General features: G+C 42.5%; 1 protein-coding gene and 1 long non-coding RNA gene across 7 annotated transcripts in view; one reads left to right on the top strand and one right to left on the bottom strand.

Moving 5' to 3' along the window:
• LOC123513012 overlaps positions 1–9,624 on the bottom strand; it is a 20,914-nt gene extending 11,290 nt beyond the window's left edge. Inside the window, exon 1 of the long non-coding RNA XR_006677243.1 lies at positions 9,491–9,624. This is a non-coding gene — a long non-coding RNA (uncharacterized LOC123513012). The remainder of the gene's footprint in view (positions 1–9,490) is intronic.
• LOC123513007 (serine/arginine repetitive matrix protein 2-like) overlaps positions 1–20,000 on the top strand; it is a 163,852-nt gene that overhangs the window by 118,023 nt on the left and 25,829 nt on the right. The window lies entirely within an intron of this gene.

Genomic DNA, 20,000 nt, shown 5'->3' with positions numbered 1-20,000 from the left:
TAGATGAGTGGTGAGGAAGAGTTGGAAGATGCATGAGAGTATCCGAAGGAAATTAAAGTATGAAATGATGAGGCGAAGGGAGGCAGGGGAGGAGGGAGGGATGGTGGAGAGGGGGAAGGGAATGCAGGAAAGGAGGAAGGCAAAGAGACCGCTTTCATATATTTCCAGGTCAACTTATGCTCTTTCGAACCCTGAGCAGTTACACGAGCTATCAGACTCCCTACCACCACCACCAAGGTAACCCCACCACTCCCCACCCAGATCAGCATCACAGCCCAGCCAAGCCACACCCCAGCATCACACTCCACTGCCTCTGTAACCTCTGCCTCATCCCCCATCACGCTCCCTTCTCCCTTTGCTCAGCCTCTCTTGCCACGCCCTCCCAGCCACCCCACTTTGCCTTCGCTGCAGATCGCCTACTGTAACCTTCCTCCCACCCCATCCATCCCACCCACGCCTCTCTCGTCCCCCTGCCCACCTTCTCCCAGTCTGTGCCACGCCTTGCACCACTCACTTCTTGCCTTCTTCCCTCCACCGCACCACAGTTATTGCAGCTTGTCTTACTATATGCTTTGTCTCTCTCTCTCTCTCTCTCTCTCTCTCTCTCTCTCTCTCTTTATAATCTTAACTCTTTCATTGGCAGGAAACATTTTTTCATATTCATTCTGGTTACTATTTGGCGATTTTATAACGCTTCAAAAACTTATGTGGGGATTAAAATAGTAAAGACTCTGAGCATTAAAATGTTGACATCCATAGACCCTTCCTAATGCAGTTAAAATCGCCCAATCATACATGGTAAAAGTGCGTCTCAGTATTGAATGGGTTTAGTGGCCGTTCGTTTCCTCTGACACTTAAGAAAAAAACGTGAAGAAGATGGATTATTTATGTATTCATATAGGGACGTATGAACACAATATAATTTTAGGCTGATGACGTAGTGAGTGGAGAGGGAGGAAAGGGCTGACCTGCTGCCTATCAGTATTAGTCATTGGCATTCCCCGAGTGTAATTGGCGGATGAATGTAGGGCGATAACCAATCAGAGAGCAGATACAGTTCAGGGACGGCGTGTGGCAGGGGTGACGTCACAAGGAGCGTTTGTTTTGCCTTGGGACTATAAAAGGAAAACGGTGGCACGGGTTGACTGTCCCCAATGCTACTATTACAACAACAACAGCACCGTCACCACCACCACCTCCATCACCAACAACAGTTTTATTAACGTCAAATATTACCACCACCATCACCACCACCACCACCACCACTTATGCTGCTACTACTAAAATAACAAAAACAATAAAGCCAAATACTATGACCACTACTACTGCAGCTGCTACTTATAAAAAAAAACAACTATAACGACAACAAACAACTTTATATATTATTACGATCATTACCACTTGTACTGCTACCTTTACTAATGGTACTACTACAACTACTAGTATTACTACAACTACTGCTGCTGCTACTACTACTACTACTGCTACTGCTACTACTACTATTACTACTATTACTACAAAAAACAACAATTACATCATATTTTTCTCTTTAACTTTTCTAGAAGGACTTTTCGTGTCCATGCGATTAAACTGACGTGGTAAAAAAATAAGTGTGAGACAAAATTAAGTGAGAACGATGAAGGACAGAAAAATGAAGAGCGAGACCACAGAAATTAGGTGAGAAAGAAGATGAAAAAGTTTACAGCTAAATGAGGATGAGCGACAAAGAGAAAAACACAGTAAAAATAACGTCATGGAGAAAGAGAGTGTGAGGATACGTGGGAAAGAAAAAAAATAAATAAAACGAACGAGAAGAATTGCAGAGATAGTAAATGAAAGAAATAAAACAGTGAAAGAGGAAATACACGTTAGGATGGAATAAAGAAGACAGACGTGGGAAGATGAAAAAGAGGATGAGAAAACGTGCGAAAATGAGGAGAAACTTCGGTAAATCAGGAATAGGAAAGTTCAAAATTGTACGCAATTAAAACGAAAACCTGACAAAAATTATCAAAATAAAGGTGAAATATTATAAGTAAAGGAAAGCAACGTCAAATAAAATTAGAAATTTCCAGGTAAAAATTAGAGAAAAATGAAGGTAGGAAAAGTGATCTTAATGATAAAGAAACTGTATTTTAATGAGAGAGAGAGAGAGAGAGAGAGAGAGAGAGAGAGAGAGAGAGAGAGAGAGAGAGAGAGAGAGAATAATTTGTACTGAAATGTACAGTTAACTTAAATACTATAAAAAATTGTTGTTCGGATTATGCCGTGTGTGTGTGTGTGTGTGTGTGTGTGTGTGTGTGTGTGTGTGTGTGTGTGTATTGGAGACAAAACTGTAAGCGAGATTAAAGAAAATAAATTTACATTCCTTAGAGAAACGTAGGTTAAGAGGGGACCTAATGGAAGTATTTAAGTGGTACAAGTGTTATAATAAAAGGGACACGAGCAAAGTTCTTGGGATCAGTAGCCAGGATAGAACGTGGAATAATGAGTTTAAGCTTGAGAAATTCAGATTTAGGAAAAAAAATGGGAAGGAACTGGTTCTCTAACGGAGTGGTTGATGAATAGAAAGGAATCAGTAATCATGTTGTCAGTGCTGAGTCAATAGGGAGCTTTAAAAGAATACTAGACAAATTTATGGATGGGGATGATAGATAGAATGAAACTTTGATCATGCAGGGACGTATAGGCCTGACATCCTTTTGTAGCTTTCCTTATTTTATTATGTTCTTAAGAGAAATGGCTCATATGCACACCCAGTCACCCAACCTCTCTCTCTCACACTCACACACACACACACACACACACACACACACACACACACACACACACACACACACACAAAGTAATCATCCTGAAAGCTGAAACATACTTAAAAGCGATAACATTCAAAAGACCTTTTTCTTACATGTGTGTGTGTGTGTGTGTGTGTGTGTGTGTGTGTGTGTGCGTGCGTGCGTGCGTGTGTTAAAATTGTGTGAGAGAGAGAGAGAGAGAGAGAGGCTGGCTAAGTAGAGGCAGGTTATGTGATATCTGCTTGAATAATTGAAGTAGTAAGGCGTGAGTGATCCTTCTCTTATCGACACACACACACACACACACACACACACACACACACACACACACACACACACACACACACACACACACACACACACACACACACACACACACAAGCTCTTCTCATCACATAGTCTAAGAATTTCATTCGTGTTGTTTTCTCTGAACTGCAGAGAGAATAGGAGCGAGATGAAGAGATAAAACGACACACACACACACACACACACACACACACACACACACACACACACACACACACACACACACACACACACAGAGAGAGAGAGAGAGAGAGAGAGAGAGAGAGAGAGAGAGAGAGAGAGAGAGAGGCAGAAAACAAAAATCTGAAGAGAGTTGCAGACAAATAATTACAAACAGGAGAGAGAGAGAGAGAGAGAGAGAGAGAGAGAGAGAGAGAGAGAGAGAGAGAGAGAGAGAGAGTGACACAACGAGAACATTCAGAACAGACAACAATAAACAATCGACAAACCGAACATACACGGCACAGGTGAGAATGAAAGGGCGAGGCGTGTCTGTGAGGTAATTAGTCAACGGTACACAGGTGAACAGGTGAGAGGAAAATAGAAGGAAGCGAGATAATGGTGGTAATAATAGCGAGGAAGTAAGTGTGTGTGTGTGTGTGTGTGTGTGAGAGAGAGAGAGAGAGAGAGAGAGAGAGAGAGAGAGAGAGAGAGAGAGAGAGAACAATGAAAATATATAACTTAACATCATACTAAAAAAACAAGTTAAATTATAGAAACCGAAGAGAATTTGAGGAAGCCAAACGCAGAATGAGAAAAAAAAAGAAGGGAAAAAAATAAAAGTAGCATAAAGGGATGGCATATGTAGACTTGGTTGGATTGGAGAAGAGGAAGAAGAAGATGAGGAAGTGAGGGAAGAGGAGGAAGGTGCCGACCCACAGGTGTTATGCAGGTGAGGGCTCTCATTAACCTGACCTACTTCCGGAGCCAACACACTGCTCCCCCGGAAACACACACACACACACACACACACACACACACACACACACCTTGAATGGGTCGTCACCTAAGAGAAAATAAAAACATACTTAAATTTTTCCACGTGTGTGTGTGTGTGTGTGTGTGTGTGTGTTATCGTTATCATATACTGAGTAAAGATGGAAATTCAGTAAGACACACCTCCGTTAGCATCCTTGACCGTGATGTCTGCCGAGGAGGAACCAAGGAGAGGAGTCGAAGAGGGAGGGAGAGTAAGGGAGACGAGAGGAAAATTCGAGAAAAAGAGGAAAAGAACATAAACATAATGATCAACAGAAGGGGGAATGGAAAGAAGTCGGGGAGGAAATGCAAGGTTCCCGAAAAAAAAAATAAGGGAACTAAGCTTAGAAATAAAAAATAACGGAAACAGAATTAGGAAAGAGGGAAAGACAAACACGAAAAAATGAAAAGAAAAAAAAGAAAGGAAAAAGTATGTTTATATGAATGAAAATTAAGAAACTAGGGAGGAATAAAAATAGAAACAAAATGGTAAATTAATTAAGCGATGACAGAGAAAATTATGAAAAAAATATATAAAGGGAAAAAAACAAAACAAGGAGCGAAGAAAAAGAAAAAAATAAGGGTAAGAATAAAGAATGAGATAGAGCAACAGAAGCTCGAGGAGGAGGAGGAGGAGGAGGAGAAGAAGAAGAAGAAGAAGAAGAAGAAGAAGAAGAAGAAGAAGAAGAAGAAGAAGAAGAAGAAGAACAAGAACAAGAAGAAAAGAAGAAGAAAATAACGAAAGAAAGAGGAAAGAAAAACTTGAAGAATTTGAGAGATGGAAGATGACAACGACGACGAAGAAAGAAGAAGAAGAAGGAGAAGGAAAAAAATGTTGATGAAAAAGAAAAGAAGAAGAAAAAAAGAAGAGGAAAAGTAGAAAAAATAAAACAAGAGGAGGAGGAGGAGGAGGAGGAGGATTTGGGCATGCAAGCTCGTTAGCGTGTTCTCAGGGCCAAAAACTCTTGCTTATCCCGAAATCCCGTCTATTCCCACCCACTCCTTGTCTTTGAGTCTGCATGGCAACTGTTTTTCTCGTGGAGTCGTCTGGCTTTACTTTTTTACTCTCTCTCTCTCTCTCTCTGTTTTTTTTTCTATTTTACTTTCTTCTCGCTTGTCAGTCCTAAATTGACCGCCATTTGTCACTCAGTCATGCGTACTCAAGGAAAAGGTTTTGTTGTCATTACTTCCGTCATTTTGGTTGGAGTGCGTGTTGTTTCCTGATTGCATGTTTCTCTCCCTTATTTATTTCATGTGTGTGTGTGTGTGTGTGTGTCAGCCGGTCATAAAGTTCGAGTATTAAGATTTTTTTATAGCTCGTACGTCAGGCAGACAACCGCACTATGCTATACCGTACTTGGTCTCCTATTTAGAACTCTTTTTGCTCTCTCATGACTATTTTCAAAGGCTCTAGCTGAAGATACTCATGGTTTTTAGGGTGTTTATTTTGTGGTTCTAGTGATGAATTAGCTACATTTCTAGTGTATTATAAAGAGGAACTATCTTGAAAACCCGGCTGCTCGTCTCTGGGGACTTGAAAATTTGCCGTAGTGAGAAAAGCAATTCGTTTCTGCGTATGGTTTGGACTCGTATTCTTGTATTCTGTGCTTCACCTCCACTATTTCAGAAGGTTCTATATAAGTTTACACGTGTTTCTGAAGGTGCTTTCAAGGTTCTAGAGGCAGCGTGACAAGATTTATACACTTATTAACTGTAGAAACACTCTTATAAATCCTGCTAATCATCTCTGTGGCCTTGGAAAATAGTCGTGGTTAAAAAGCAAAGCGTATCTGAATACAGGCCTTTGCTACCACCACCACCACCACCGCCATCACGACCGTAACTGGCAGCGTGGGAGGCAGTACGACACCTGCCTCATCTGTCTCCCGGCGCTGTGTTAGACAAATTCCATGCTTGATTTATTAATAGTCTTGGTTTGATGAACTTCGTGTTATTTCATCAGCATTACTCACATTTGCCATATTGTACCTGAAAACATACATTTTCTCTCATCACACACACACACACACACACACACACACACACACACACACACACACACACACACACACACACACACACACACACACACACTCACAAACACACAAACTCTCTCTCTCTCTCTCTCTGGTAAATATTTCCCTTATGTGTACCACAGCATAGTAACCAACATTTACCACACGAGACTTGAGGGAGTGAAGGAGGAGAAAGAGCCAATAAGAGAAGCAAACACCATGATCATGTTTGCTACCATAGACAATTTAAAACTAATCGAATCATCAATCAGTAAACAGTAACCATAGATACAAACTAGTCAATAACCTCAAAAGATTTCGAAATAATAGGAAAACTATATACACTTCCTTTTTTGAAATCTGAACTGGATATTGACGAGAGAAGTAATGAAGGTAATCTGGGAAGGGAATAGATAAGGAGTGATATCAAGAGGTGGAGGTGAAAGCGCCAATTCCTAGACCGTGTGAATGTACAGTGGTGATCGTGGTCATGGTGGTGGTGGCTGTGTGGGAAGTGTGAAGGCTGCTGTCGGTTTTGGCTAGCTGGCAATGGTGGTGGTGGTAGTGGTGGTGGTGGAGGTGGTGGTGGTCGTGGTCGTGGTCGTGGTCGTGATGGTGGTGGTGGTAGTGGTGGTGGTGGTGGTGAAGGCATGTGCGGGAAAAGAATGCTGGGAAAAGTTTGAAAAAAAAAAGTTGCATTGTTAAGTCATCCATGTCCATGCTTGTAACACCCTCTCTCTCTCTCTCTCTCTCTCTCTCTCTCATTATGTATTCCTCAGGCTGTCATTCCCGTTATAACTTTTCTCAGCACACACACACACACACACACACACACACACACACACACACACACACACACACACACACACACACAACATGAGGTCTGACGTCCCAAACCTACTTACTCATACATAAGATTTCGATCAAATGTATGTAAATATATTCATTCTTATTAAATAAGTTAACTCAGGTGAAACACACACACACACACACACACACACACACACACACACACACACACACACACACACACACACACACACACACACGTACAAGACAAGTCAAGCCTCGCAAGCAATCGATAGACAGTCGGGCAAACATGACAGACCAGCAAACAAGGTGATGGATATAGGTAAACGTACACACATAGCCCATATTCAGAAAAAAACGTTTCTCTCTCACCACGACAATTTTCCAAGGCCACAGAGACAGCTAGCTATATTTTCAAGACAGTTTCTCCTTGTGATTAACGAGTAATCTTGCTAATTCATCACTAGAATCATAAAAATGCCATTAAAATCACGAATATCCTCAATTAGAGCCTCTGAAAATAGTGATGGTGAGAGAGGAAAGCGTTTCAGAATACAGGCCAAAGATAAACTAAAGCAAAGTGTACCACAGGCAATAAAACATGATCTTTTTTTGCAGAGAGGATAAAAAGGACAACTGTACTTTTTTTTCTTACAGTAATGGTATAGACAGACAGAGACAGATGAATGGAGCTACACACAAACAGAGAACCAGACAGGCAAGCAAACAAACGGACAAACAGATGGTGAATAAAAGACTAAAAGAAAGTAGACGAACCGGTATATACAAACACCATCTTTGGAAAATACTGAGAAGCAACTTTTACTTTTAGCAATTTTGGTATTATCATAGTGACAATATAATAGTAATAGTAGTAAGAACAATAATAGTAGTAGTAGTAGTAAGAGTGAAAGGATACGTGGAGGTAGTAGGGTTAGCAATACTAGCGTAGAGGAGGAAGAGGAAGAAGAGGAGGAGGGGGAGGCAGAGGAGGAGGAGGGGCACGTGACCACTACCTCTACCACTCTCTCCACCACTGCCACCACCATCACCACAATGGGCGGGCGGCGGGCCAGTTGAGCGGTTAGGCCGGTGTCGCGCGGGGCTCCCAACACCCTCTCCTTCCCACTACCTCCACCTGCGCCCTCTCTCTACCTGTGTGTGACCTTGGCCCGCCCCCTCCTGCTTCCTCCCGCCTCCTACCTGTTCTCTGTCTGCTTGAGGCGCCAGTGCTTAGCGGTGTGTCTCGGAGCTAGTGTCCAATTCGTATGCTGCTGTGTAAATACGTGTGTTGAGCAACAAGAACAGCTCACGATGGTGTTATGGCCGCATGTATCCTGTTTGGCTTGCCTTGGTGTTGGTGTCTCCTATACTTCACTGCACTTCGCTATGTGCTATGTGTACTGAGCGCTCTTGTGTCCGGTGTCCTACTTGTGTTCCCTCGTGTGCTTTTCGTAATACTGCAAGTGCATGTTGTATATCTGAGTGTTCTCGTGTCGCCGTACCTCAGTGGCGTGCTATTGGTACTCCCTGGTGCGTGTGTTGTGGTGCTAAGCAATCCCAGTGGGTGGGATGTTGTGTGGGTGTGTCCTCGTCTCCATAGCGGTGTAGGTGTGGCTTTCTGGTAGTGTGTTCCGGCGTGATAAGATTGCTGGTGTGTGTGTGTGTGTGTGTTTGTGTGTGTGTGTGTTTTCCTGTACTATGTTGCTTCACGTCAATGGCTCCACACTACCCTTGGCTCGTGGAGTGTGTGATTCGATAGCAAGTCTGTGTAACCTGAGAGCTAAGTGTGCTATTGTATCATCGGTATTGTATCACTGCTGTCCTGCCTTGGTGTCCGCGACTCAGACCGCAGACTGTATCCCATAACCCGAACCTTATACCGTGATTTTACCTGTAACCTGCATGACCTCTGCCTTTAGAATAACCCTGTGCTTTACGTTACCTGGATTTACTTGTGACATACAAAACATGTCTTGTAAAACCATGTCATTATTTGTAATATGTATGACCTGTACCTGAAAAGACTCCCGTTATCTGCCACCTGCATGGCCTTTACCTGTCAATCATCCTATACACCTTCATCTTATCTCTACACGTTATCTTAATCAGTGACAGCTCTTTGATCTTACAGTAACTTACACCATATTAGGGACAAATACTTCAATTTTAATATACCATCTTACCTCGCTGTCACTTCTCACTGATGCCCTTTTATCCTTCACACACCTTCAGAAAATTCCACAGAGTGAACAGGAAGCCAATGAGTCGAAAAGAGTGGCAGTCTTGTGCAGTGTTGAGCGAAGGACAAGACTACGTTGGTTCAGTTTACTCATAACAGTTGCTCAGGACGGTGCCGTGTTTAGCGTCTCCCTCGGGTCTGTCCAAACACCCTCCGCCCACAGACCAAAGCAAGAGGAGGGAGGAGAAAGGCGTTTGTGTGTTACTCGTGCAGTGCACTTCGCGTTCCTTGATGTAAAGAGAAAGTAAGGAAGAAAAACGTTAACTGTGCAGTGAAAACATTGTTGTTATTTCCGTTCCTCTTCTTTCCTCGGTTCCGTGTGTCATCCTGTTTATTTATTCGACTCTCTCTCTCTCTCTCTCTCTCTCTCTCTCTCTCTCTCTCTTCACAAAAGTTTCCGTACTTCACCTCCTATCTTCTCCATTAGACAAGTTCAGTGTCTCGACTTTTCATCTCCGGAGACTGAAGTAAACCAGGAGGCAATTCTAACGTTACGGGACTGAATGCACCTCCTTCCGTCTTTCCTTCCTTTCTTCCTTCTTTAAAACTTCCAATACCTGCGCTGGGGGACCACACATTCCCTCATTACGTGTCTCGAACGTACCCGGTGGCAGACGTGGTACAAGAATAATTGAGTGGGAAAGAAAAAGTGACGCTAGAATGCCCGCAATGGGAATACCAGTCTAGAGGCATACCAGAGGCTGACTGTATGTGAGGAACGGCTGCCTGGGTCTCAGTGCAGCATAGTTTTGTGGCGTCCGTCGGGGCCCGCTAGTCAGGGCACGCCACGGCAACATACCAACCACCGCAGCATGGCTCTAGACGCGCAAGGAAAGGTAAGATAGATAGTTGTGGGTAGTTATAAAGTGGTGTTCGTTACTTGACACATGCCAAATCGTGTGTGGTGAATTGCCTTCCTTTCTGAGTTAGTCATTATGGAAGAGGGTCGACAGAGAAAGGGGCACATGGGATGAATTTGGGCAGGTGTTCTTGCCAGTTAGGTGAGGTACAAGTGAGTGACTCGAGTGGTCAAGAATGGTGTCCAGTACTGCCCACAACCAAACACTACCGGTTTTTGAGATGATTCGTCGACATCATTCATTTGTGTGTGTGTGTGTGTGTGTGTGTGTGTGTGTGTGTGTGTGTGTGTGTGTGTGTGTGTGTGTGTGTGTACTTCAATATTCGACCTTCACTGCTATGGACGTTTATTGATTGATCTATTTATATTTTCTAATATCTATAACCCAGCAAAAATGCATAGATAGAGAAAACAGAAAGAACGTGAAGTTAATTTTTTTTTTCCTTTTTCTTGGCTACAGAACAACATGAGAACCTGTAGTATAAAGAAATGTCTCTAAAGATTTGTTCAAAATAATAATGGGAAAGAAAATAATTATCCGAGAAGTAAAAAGTTAGCCACCATTACACACTACCACTAAAATAGACAGCCAGGGACGTGGTGTCTCGCCCCCGCCCCGCCACAACCAACACTCCTACATCTGCCAAACTCTCTACCTGTTTGTCGAGCTAGTCTGATTCATTCACGCGTGTTCATTTTTTATTGTTTACTTCCCTAATAATTTTCTCATACTGTCCACAGCATTTGTTTACTGCAATAGACCTAATACATATTCCAATATATTTACACAAGATTAAGTTTTAATGTAATGTGTTCAAGTGTTTACATATTTCTTACATAAAGCTTCCACATAACCCACTGAATCAATCAATCCTTTACGTGACATTTAGCTCACTACTGCACTGTCCCGTACACCACAGCTACAGTAGGGCCGTATTCTCAAACGCTTCTTTCTTTTCATTTAAAAACATTTTCATAAGTCGCAGCGGTAATTAGTGAAGTTCTTATGGATGTTTCTATGTTTCTCCTTTGCTAAGACGTAGGTACGTATTCTGAAACACTTCCGCGCCACACCTTCATTATTTTCAAAAGGCACTAGTTGAAGTGACACGGGTTTTAAAGGGTGTTTCTGTAATTCCAGTGACATGTTAACAAATTTTCTGCATTATGAACAGGAAAAATACTCTTTAGAATATGGTTAATTGTCTGTTGGCTTTGAAAATGGTCACGGTGAGAGAGGGAAGCGTTTCTGAATATGGCTCAAAATACTTTTAAACCTAGAAGACTCTTATTTACATTAGGAAGGATCTATGGAGGTCAAAAGTTTAATGGCCAGAGTTCTTCACTATTCTAACCTCCACGCAAGTTTTTGAAGCTGTATAAAAATAACTAAATAGTAAGCAGAATGCATATTAAAATGCGTCCTATTATTGAAGAGGTTAAGCCTTCTGGATATCACGACCTTGCAACCTCGTGGGGCCCAGGCAAACCCTCACTCGGGACAGATAAACAGGCGAGGCACGCTATGAAGATAAAACGCATCATTACTCTCGTATGTCAGGACAAGAATTCGGCTGGGTTTAATCTTCCTTCTTTTATTCAATACAACCACTATTATGTTCTTATCATTTCTTCTCTAAACTGTCTTCGTTTTCTTTGCAATTTGCTGTTTAATCTTTCTTTTTCAATATACGCAAGACATTTTTGCATTTTAATCCTACCTTCTCCATCAACTTTAATTGGAATTTCTTATACATCATTGCTCTTTTCCTTCAATGCAAACACTATTATATATGTTTTCTCCTCCACTTCTTTCTCCACCTCCTCCTTTTCCTCCTTGTCCCTTTCTACCCTTCTCCTCCCTCCCGATGTGTTTCTTGCCGCTTCCGTCGTCTGCTCGATGTTTCGGGTTGCTTGGTCTCCGCCACATGGAGATGACGAACTAAAATCCCCTTGAAACTCCAGGCTGTTGCGTGAGGAAAGTTCGAAGCCGGGGAGTAAAAGTCTAAAGATGCGCCTCAACTTTTTGTCAAGAATGTTTGTTTTCTTCTTGTTTGTTCCCTTCACGACTGTTATTTACTTTCTCTCTCTCTCTCTCTCTCTCTCTCTCTCTCTCTCTCTCTCTCTCTCTCTCTCTCTCTCTCTCTCTCTCTCTCTCTCTCTCTCTCTCTCTCTCGTCCCATTTTCCTTTCCCTCACAACCACCGGACGTGACCACAACTTGGCCTGTTTCTCAGGTTGACGTGACTATTCTTCTGCGAAGCACCCACGCTGGACCTTCCCTCTCTCCTCCCAAATACCACCTTTCCCTACCCTCCTCCTCCCAACCATCCATCCCCTTTCCTCTCCTCCCTTACCTACAACATCCTCCCCAGGCTGATTTATCCCTTACGCCCTCCCCGAGACCGCACCCTCCTCCCTTGCTTCTCCTGCTAACCTGTACCCTGGCTCTTACCTCGCCCGTCTCCTCTGTCCTCTGATTCAGCTGGCAGGGACACTGGGGAACGCTTGAAGGGATACATGGCACTATTATGCAACGGGAGAGCTTTTTCTTGGCTCGCTCCTGACATTACGAAATTGCTGTTGTCTTTCTGTCCGTTTGAGTGTTAGTCTCTCTCTCTCTCTCTCTCTCTCTAAGTCTATGCTATTCCACGCCTGTACCTTCACCCAACACCCAACACATTTATAACTACCCACTCCCTTGTCCCCGCACTGTAACGTTAGCCACACAACACCCCCACAACACACTACAACGCCTCTCCTTTAAACCACCCACCCACCAAGAACACTACCACCACCACCACCACCACTTTTTACCACCAAGCCTACTGACGTTACCAACATCACCGCCAACACAACCAACAATTACCACTACACAAATATCACTACTGCCTACTTGCCTGTTTAATGATGCTACCCAAGTGCTTAGTTCATTCATCAATATTCATGTGCTTTTTATAATTCCTTCTCAAGCAATCCCGGTAATGCATAAGAAAACACGGTATCTTATGTATGGATCTATCTCAGTCTATATTTAGATTGCAAGAAGAGCTGCATGTCATCTTAACCCCTTCAGTAGTGGGAAACATTTTTACCTTGAGATTTGTGTACAATTAGACCATTTTATTGCCATTAGGAAGGGTCTATGGAGATCAGAAGATGAATGGCCACAGTCTTCACTATTTTAATCCCTCACATGAGTTTCTGAAGTTGTATAAAACCACCAAATAGTCAGCAGAATGAATATGAAAATCCGTAATGATATATACTGAAGGGATTAAGATATCAATATTGGTCACATATACATTCATACATACATACACATACATGGAACTGTTGTGCATAGATAGATACTTTATTGACCACAAACCTGTGTACATAAGAATCTATGAGCATTAAGAAGTGGTCCAAAGATATGTATAAATCATAATAATTACTAGTGTGTGGCGCGGACTGTTGCAGGAGTAAAATCGGTACAAACAACTTTAATCATGAAAGAAAAAAAAATACATGCAACACTGTGACGTAACGCCCACAAGAATGACGTCACATTAATCTCGTTATTTACTCCTCCTCCTCCTCCTCCTCCTCCTCCTCCTCCTTCCTGACGTCAGCACGAGAAATGAGTCTGGTCTGGAAGTTTGCTATTACTTCGGCCCAATAACTGACTTTAGTGTCCCTCGAGTGACCATGGGCAAAGTATGGGTGTGTGTGGAGGAGAGGCGAGGCAGTGAGTGTGACAGTGAGAGTTAGATAGGTGTTGATAGAGAAAAGAAGAGATAAGACTTGGGAATAGACGAGTGTAAAACAGAAATCTCCTAAGAAAGGTAGCTACTCCTTAGAATTGACCCCTTTCGTACTCTGATGCGCTTTCATATTTATTTTGCTGACTATTTGGCGATTTTATACAGCTTTAGAAACTTAATGTTGGGGATTATAATAATGAAGACTCTGGCCATTAATCTTCTGACCTCCATAGATCCTTCCTAATGTTAGTAAAATCGTCTAATCACAACCAAAACTCGTGGTAAAAATGCGTTCCAGTACTACAGGAGTGAATGGCGTCCAAGATGGAACCTGTTAGAATTACACGTCATTCCTTTGATAACACCCACCGTAAAACAAAACTTTCTTAGGATACACGTTACTAGAATGCAATACCAACAAGACAATTAATTCTATAGGGAAATCGAATGAGATCAGATTTCCCTCTACTTAAGAATCACTGCAGGTTGGAAATCTAAAAATAAAAAATAAAGCAGGGCAAACTAAATAATACCCAATCCTGATCCTTAGTTTTCTACATCATTTGTATCCATATATGACTTGCACGGTGGAAATGAAAACTTTGCGCAGATAGAGAAGATAATGGGAAGTGTAGAAGTGAAGAAAAATAGAAAGAAAAACACTAACAATGAAATGTGGGAAGGGAGCAAACATGATGAGGGAAAGAATGAAAGGAAGCAATACAAGGTGAAAATGAACATACACAAGAGTATAAAAAGAGGGGGGAAGAGATTATAAGCATGAATTTTGGCTAATTTTTCACTATTCTTTACGGGAACCAGCATTTCAAGTGGGCCTTTTTTTATATTTTGTTGCCCTTAGCTGGTTTTCCCCTGCATAAAAAAGAGAGGGAAAAATGGGGAGTGAGGGGAGTATAAACGAAAGGGAGGGTAAAGGAAGGAAAAGGAGATTATGAGCGTGTAGGGAGTGGGAAAATTGGGCATGGGGGGAGTGTTTGCCAGACTGTCACCTTCTCCCCGTTTGACCAGCGAATAAAGGATGGGGGAGGGGGAGAGGGAGAGGGAGGGGGAGAATTGGCTCTATGCCCATGTGGTTAAAGAGATAAATAGAGACAGTATGGGCACATGCAAGCACCACGTGTCTCTCTCTCTCTCTCTCTCTCTCTCTCTCTCTCTCTCTCTCTCTCTCTCTCTCTCTCTCTCTCATCATTGTATCAAATTTTCCTCTATGTAAAAGCGAAAGACGAGAAGAATCGTGTCCATTTTCTCGTTGCAAACTTTGATAAGATATAGATAGATAGATAGAGAGAGAGAGAGAGAGAGAGAGAGAGAGAGAGAGAGAGAGAGAGAGAGAGAGAGAATATTATGTAACCGAATATTCCAACACCAATATCTCTCTCTCTCTCTCTCTCTCTCTCTCTCTCTCTCTCTCTCTCTCTCTCTCTCTCTCTCTCTCTCTCTCTCCGGGATAACTAAGTGTTGCCAGACAGACGCCACTCGCCTCCTACCTCTCCGACCGGCTTTCATCATTGCCAATTTCTTACTTCCGGAGAGGCAGAGGCAGTGAAGGGCACCCCGTTATGTGCCTGTTGGTAACACTGACGATCTTCACATCTGATCGTTGGTAGCACTGCAGACGGAGATAATAGCGAAGAACCTCGATAGAGTCTTGCTGGGAAGAGGAGAAGGAGAAGGAGGAGAAGGAGGAAGGAGGAGGAGGAGGAGGAGGAGGAGGAGGAGGAGGAGGGGTTGAATAGAGATCTGGGAACACTCCTTCTGTTCCCCTCCCACGTCCGGCATGCGAAAGGGGAAAGGAGGAGGAGGCGGAGGAGGAGGAGGAGGAGGAGGAGGAGGAGGAGGAGGAGGTAGCAGAAGAAAATAATGATAATGATGGTGATAATAATAATTCTGATGATGATAATGGTAGTTAATATTGATTTTAACTGGGGAAGAGAAGGAGGAGGAGGAGGAGGAAAAGGAGAAGGAGGAGGTAAGAGAAGAATGATAGAAAGAATGGAGGAGGAAAAGAAAGATAAAAGGAGGAAGATTGGTATTAAAGGCTGTAATATGGTCTGACCTGACTTACGTGATCTCTCTCTCTCTCTCTCTCTCTCTCTCTCACAACAAAGGGGCCCCTGACGTCACGCCCTCGTCCTGACCTCGCGCCTTGACCCCTGACCCTTTTTTTCCGTGCACGGGGCTCGAATTTATTTGGATTTTGCGAGAGCATTACCACCACCACCATTTCCTCCCCTTTCTCCCTCCTCCTCCTCCTCCTCCTCTTCCCCTCCTCCTCCTCCTCCTCCTCCTCCTCCTCCTCCTCCTCCTCCTCCTCCTCCACTCCTTAAAATTTTCCCAAGTTCATACGGGGTCGCATATTCTCAATACCAACACCGCCGCCACCTTCACCACCACTACCACCATCACCACCACCACTAGCACAATAATTACTATCAACGCCACACTACATTCCACCTTCATCATCAGCACTGCTATTACTACCGTCACTATAATTACTTTTAACCCCTTCAAGATCATGACGCGTTTTCATATTCATTCTGCTTACTATTTGGCTATTTATACAGCTTTATAAACTTATATGGTGGATTAAAATAGAGAAGATTCTGGCTATTAACACTCTACGTGATCTAAATACAATCGTCAAATCATACACAAAATTCATGATAAAAATGTATCCTAATACTGAATAGGTTAAAATATTGAAGACTCTAGCCATTAATCTCCTTACCTCCATAGACCTTTCCTAATGTAAATGAAATCGTCAAATTATACACAAAGTTCACGATAAAAATGCATCTTAGTACTCGAGAGGTTAAAATAGTGAAGACTCTTTCCATTAATCTTCTCACCTTCCTAATGTAAAAAAAAAAAAAGTCGACAAATCATACACAAAATTCATAATAAAAATTAAAATACGTTCTTATACTGAGGATATTAAACCACACACCACTACCACGGAAAACCACAGCGACCTTACCAAGACAAGAAGCACAACACAAGAAGGAAAAAAAGACACAATTACCAATCAATACGCGCAGACACTTATAATTTCATTGCTTCCAGTCCACAAAGCAAGGGCCTTACTGAGCATCTACCCACATGAGAGCAATAAAATCTTTAATACAAAAATAACAAAAATTCAAATAGGTAATAACATAATCACGATAAATAACTATGATAAACCCTCTAATGAATTCCTACTTTTTAACGATTCACATATCCATTTTATTTTTTTTATCTTTAATTTTCTTTATTGTTCTTTTTCCTGTGTGTGAATTAATGTACTTCTTTTCTCTTTCCAGGTGAGATTGCTGGCCCTTTGTGTTCCTGAAAGCAGATAAGTGAGAGAGAGAGAGAGAGAGAGAGAGAGAGAGAGAGAGAGAGAGAGAGAGAGAGAGAGAGAGAATGAAGATGTTGCAGTGTTTCCAATGGTGAGGTGTTTGATTACTTTAATTAAAACACGAAAAGTGAAGGAGGGGAGACGAAGGGAGGAGGAGAGATGATGAAGGCAAGTGAGAGGAAGGATAAATGGACTCAAATGTATGAATAAAATAAGAAGACTATTCACTTATTAATTTATTGGGTTTACTTAGTTTCGATCAGAGCTCGTATATTTTTAGTTCTTTATTGATTTTTGGCATAAATGATTCTTTGTGTGTGTGTGTGTGTGTGTGTGTGTGTGTGTGTGTGTGTGTGTGTGTGGCATTTCACTCGTGTGCATTATTTACTTCCTTTGTCTCGCTCTCTAGTGTAGTTAGTGAAATTAAAAGAAATATAATTAATACAGCCAGTAATAAGATATCTAACACATGCACACACGCTTATCTCTCTCTCTCTCTCTCTCTCTCTCTCTCTCTCTCTCTCTCTCTCTCTCTCTCTCTGTTGACAGAGAGGAGGCAACTCATTTTGAGAGGAGTCAAGGAGCGCTTAGGTAGACTATGTCTCTCTCTCTCTCTCTCTCTCTCTCTCTCTCTCTCTCTCTCTCTCTCTCTCGTCTCTCTCTTCCCCACACGGTTGATTTTGCAAGGCCTTACCTTAGTGACATTTACACTTGGCTCACAGGTCAGAGATAATTTGTGTGTGTGTGTGTGTGTGTGTGTGTGTGTGTGTGTGTGTGTGTGAGAGAGAGAGAGAGAGAGAGAGAGAGAGAGAGAGAGAGAGAGAGAGAGAGAGAGAGAGAGAGAGAGAGAGAGAGAGAGAGAGAGAGAGAGAGAGAGACGATTATGGTCGCTCTAAGAGAAAAAAAGGAAATAAAGAGGAGGAGGAGGAGGAGGAGGAGGCTACATAATGGTATAGGACAGCGGTAAGATGGATGATACATGAATGGATGAAAAAAAAGTGGGAGAGCAGATGAAATGGAATGCGAGGTGGGTTTGTTTGCGTGATAAGACAAGATATGATAAACCTGAAACAATGGTGCCACACACACACACACACACACACACACACACACACACACACACACACACACACACACACACACACACACACACACACACAGAAACTTCTATTCAAAACTATAAAGACACAGTTAATCACCATGCAAAGGTGTTCAATTCATAGTCACGTTGATCAATGTATGTAATTAGCCTGATTTTACTTGTAACGAAGAATTTAAGTCGTTCTACTCAAGTCAGTGTAGGTAAGATAACGTTATCAGGCGATGTAACGTTACCACATCAGCAGGGGATCTTTCACTGCGGTAGGGCCACAGTATTGGTCATAATGTTTACCTTTTCAGTACCGTGCCGATTGTTCGTTTTCATTCTGGTTACTATTTTGCGATTTTATGCAGCTTCAGAAACTTATGTGGGGATTAAAATAGTAAAGACTCCAGATGGCCATTGATCTTTTGACGTCCATAGACCCTTCCTAATGCAAATACAGTCATCTGATCATATCACAAAATCATAGTAAAGATGCGTCTCAGTATTGAAGGGGTTTATGCTCTGGTTTGGTGATAACTGATAGCGATAGACTAGTGCAGGGTAGTATAACCGGCATGTGGGAGTCAGTGCTCGTCGGTGCGTGTGTCCTGCGCTTGTACACTCCCCGTCAGCTGTGTTTCTTCAAGTCTTTCCTCGTGTGATGGAGCTTTCTTATTCATGTCAGCGTTATTCCCTGGAAGTACTAGCCAGGTGGTCAAGGTTGCATCCCTCCCACGAGTGTTGAGTGACGCGTGAGAGGGAGGGAGTGAGAGTGAGCTCGTGGTAGGTCGCCCTGCCTCCCGTTTTTCTCTCTACGACACGCCTTGCCGCGCCCTTTGCCTCCGCGCACCGGAAGAAGAAGCAAGAGAGGCAAATGACAGTGTTGGATAAGTGGGTTAATCAACGTACTTAACTGATTATATCCACAGAAAAGAAAGACATTATAGAACATAAATTGATTAAGTTCTGAATAACCGGAAAAGTTTTTTATTATATTTGTTTTTTTCTTTTTACTTATAACAAAAAATAAATATGAAAAGAGAATTCCTGGCCAAAGGAGCTTGAGAGTAGAGAATTTCACCTATCCACTATACCTGCAAACAGGAAACACCATCAAGGGATTATTCTTAATTCACGAAACAACAGGAATCAAGGCACCAGTAATTGAAATAATATTAGTGGATCTGGTTAAAAAAAAAAGACTTGTGCATACACCAGGAGGCTCAGGGTTTGTTGTCCTCTGTATGCTTTCTCTTGCAAGGAACCTCTAAGTTGAGACCGGCAATAACTTCACCTGGTGTCAACGCGTCTTAGCTTCCTAAGCCTTATACTTGTCAACAACTTCTTTGAAAAGTGAGATGAGTAGCGGCGAGGAGGAAGAGGCTACAGCAGCGGCGGCATCGGGTGTGTTGGTCAAGGACATGAGCGACGAGATGACACCGAGTGAAGAGGCGGTGATGGAGGAGGAGGCGAGGCTCAAGTGTGAGACAACACAGACACACATGGCGAGGAGAGCGGAAATGTCTATCGAAGATGAAGAACAGTCAAAGACGGAGAACGAAAAACCAGTGATTGATGCATCTAAGATGATAAGAGAGGAGGAAGCAGATGAAGGCATAATAAGATTCGAAAACGGAGAATCGTACATCGAGCTAAAGACACACGATTATTATCACACACTACCGGAAGACGTGACAACATACTACAGAGACGAAGGAGTGACAAGATTCGGAAACGGAGAATCATACATCGAGCTGAAGACACACGATTACTACCACACTCTACAAGAAGACGTAGCAACG

Source organism: Portunus trituberculatus, chromosome 35, assembly GCF_017591435.1.
Source record: "Portunus trituberculatus isolate SZX2019 chromosome 35, ASM1759143v1, whole genome shotgun sequence".
NCBI classification, from domain to species: domain Eukaryota; kingdom Metazoa; phylum Arthropoda; class Malacostraca; order Decapoda; family Portunidae; genus Portunus; species Portunus trituberculatus.
This window is presented reverse-complemented; position numbering and strand designations above follow the sequence as displayed.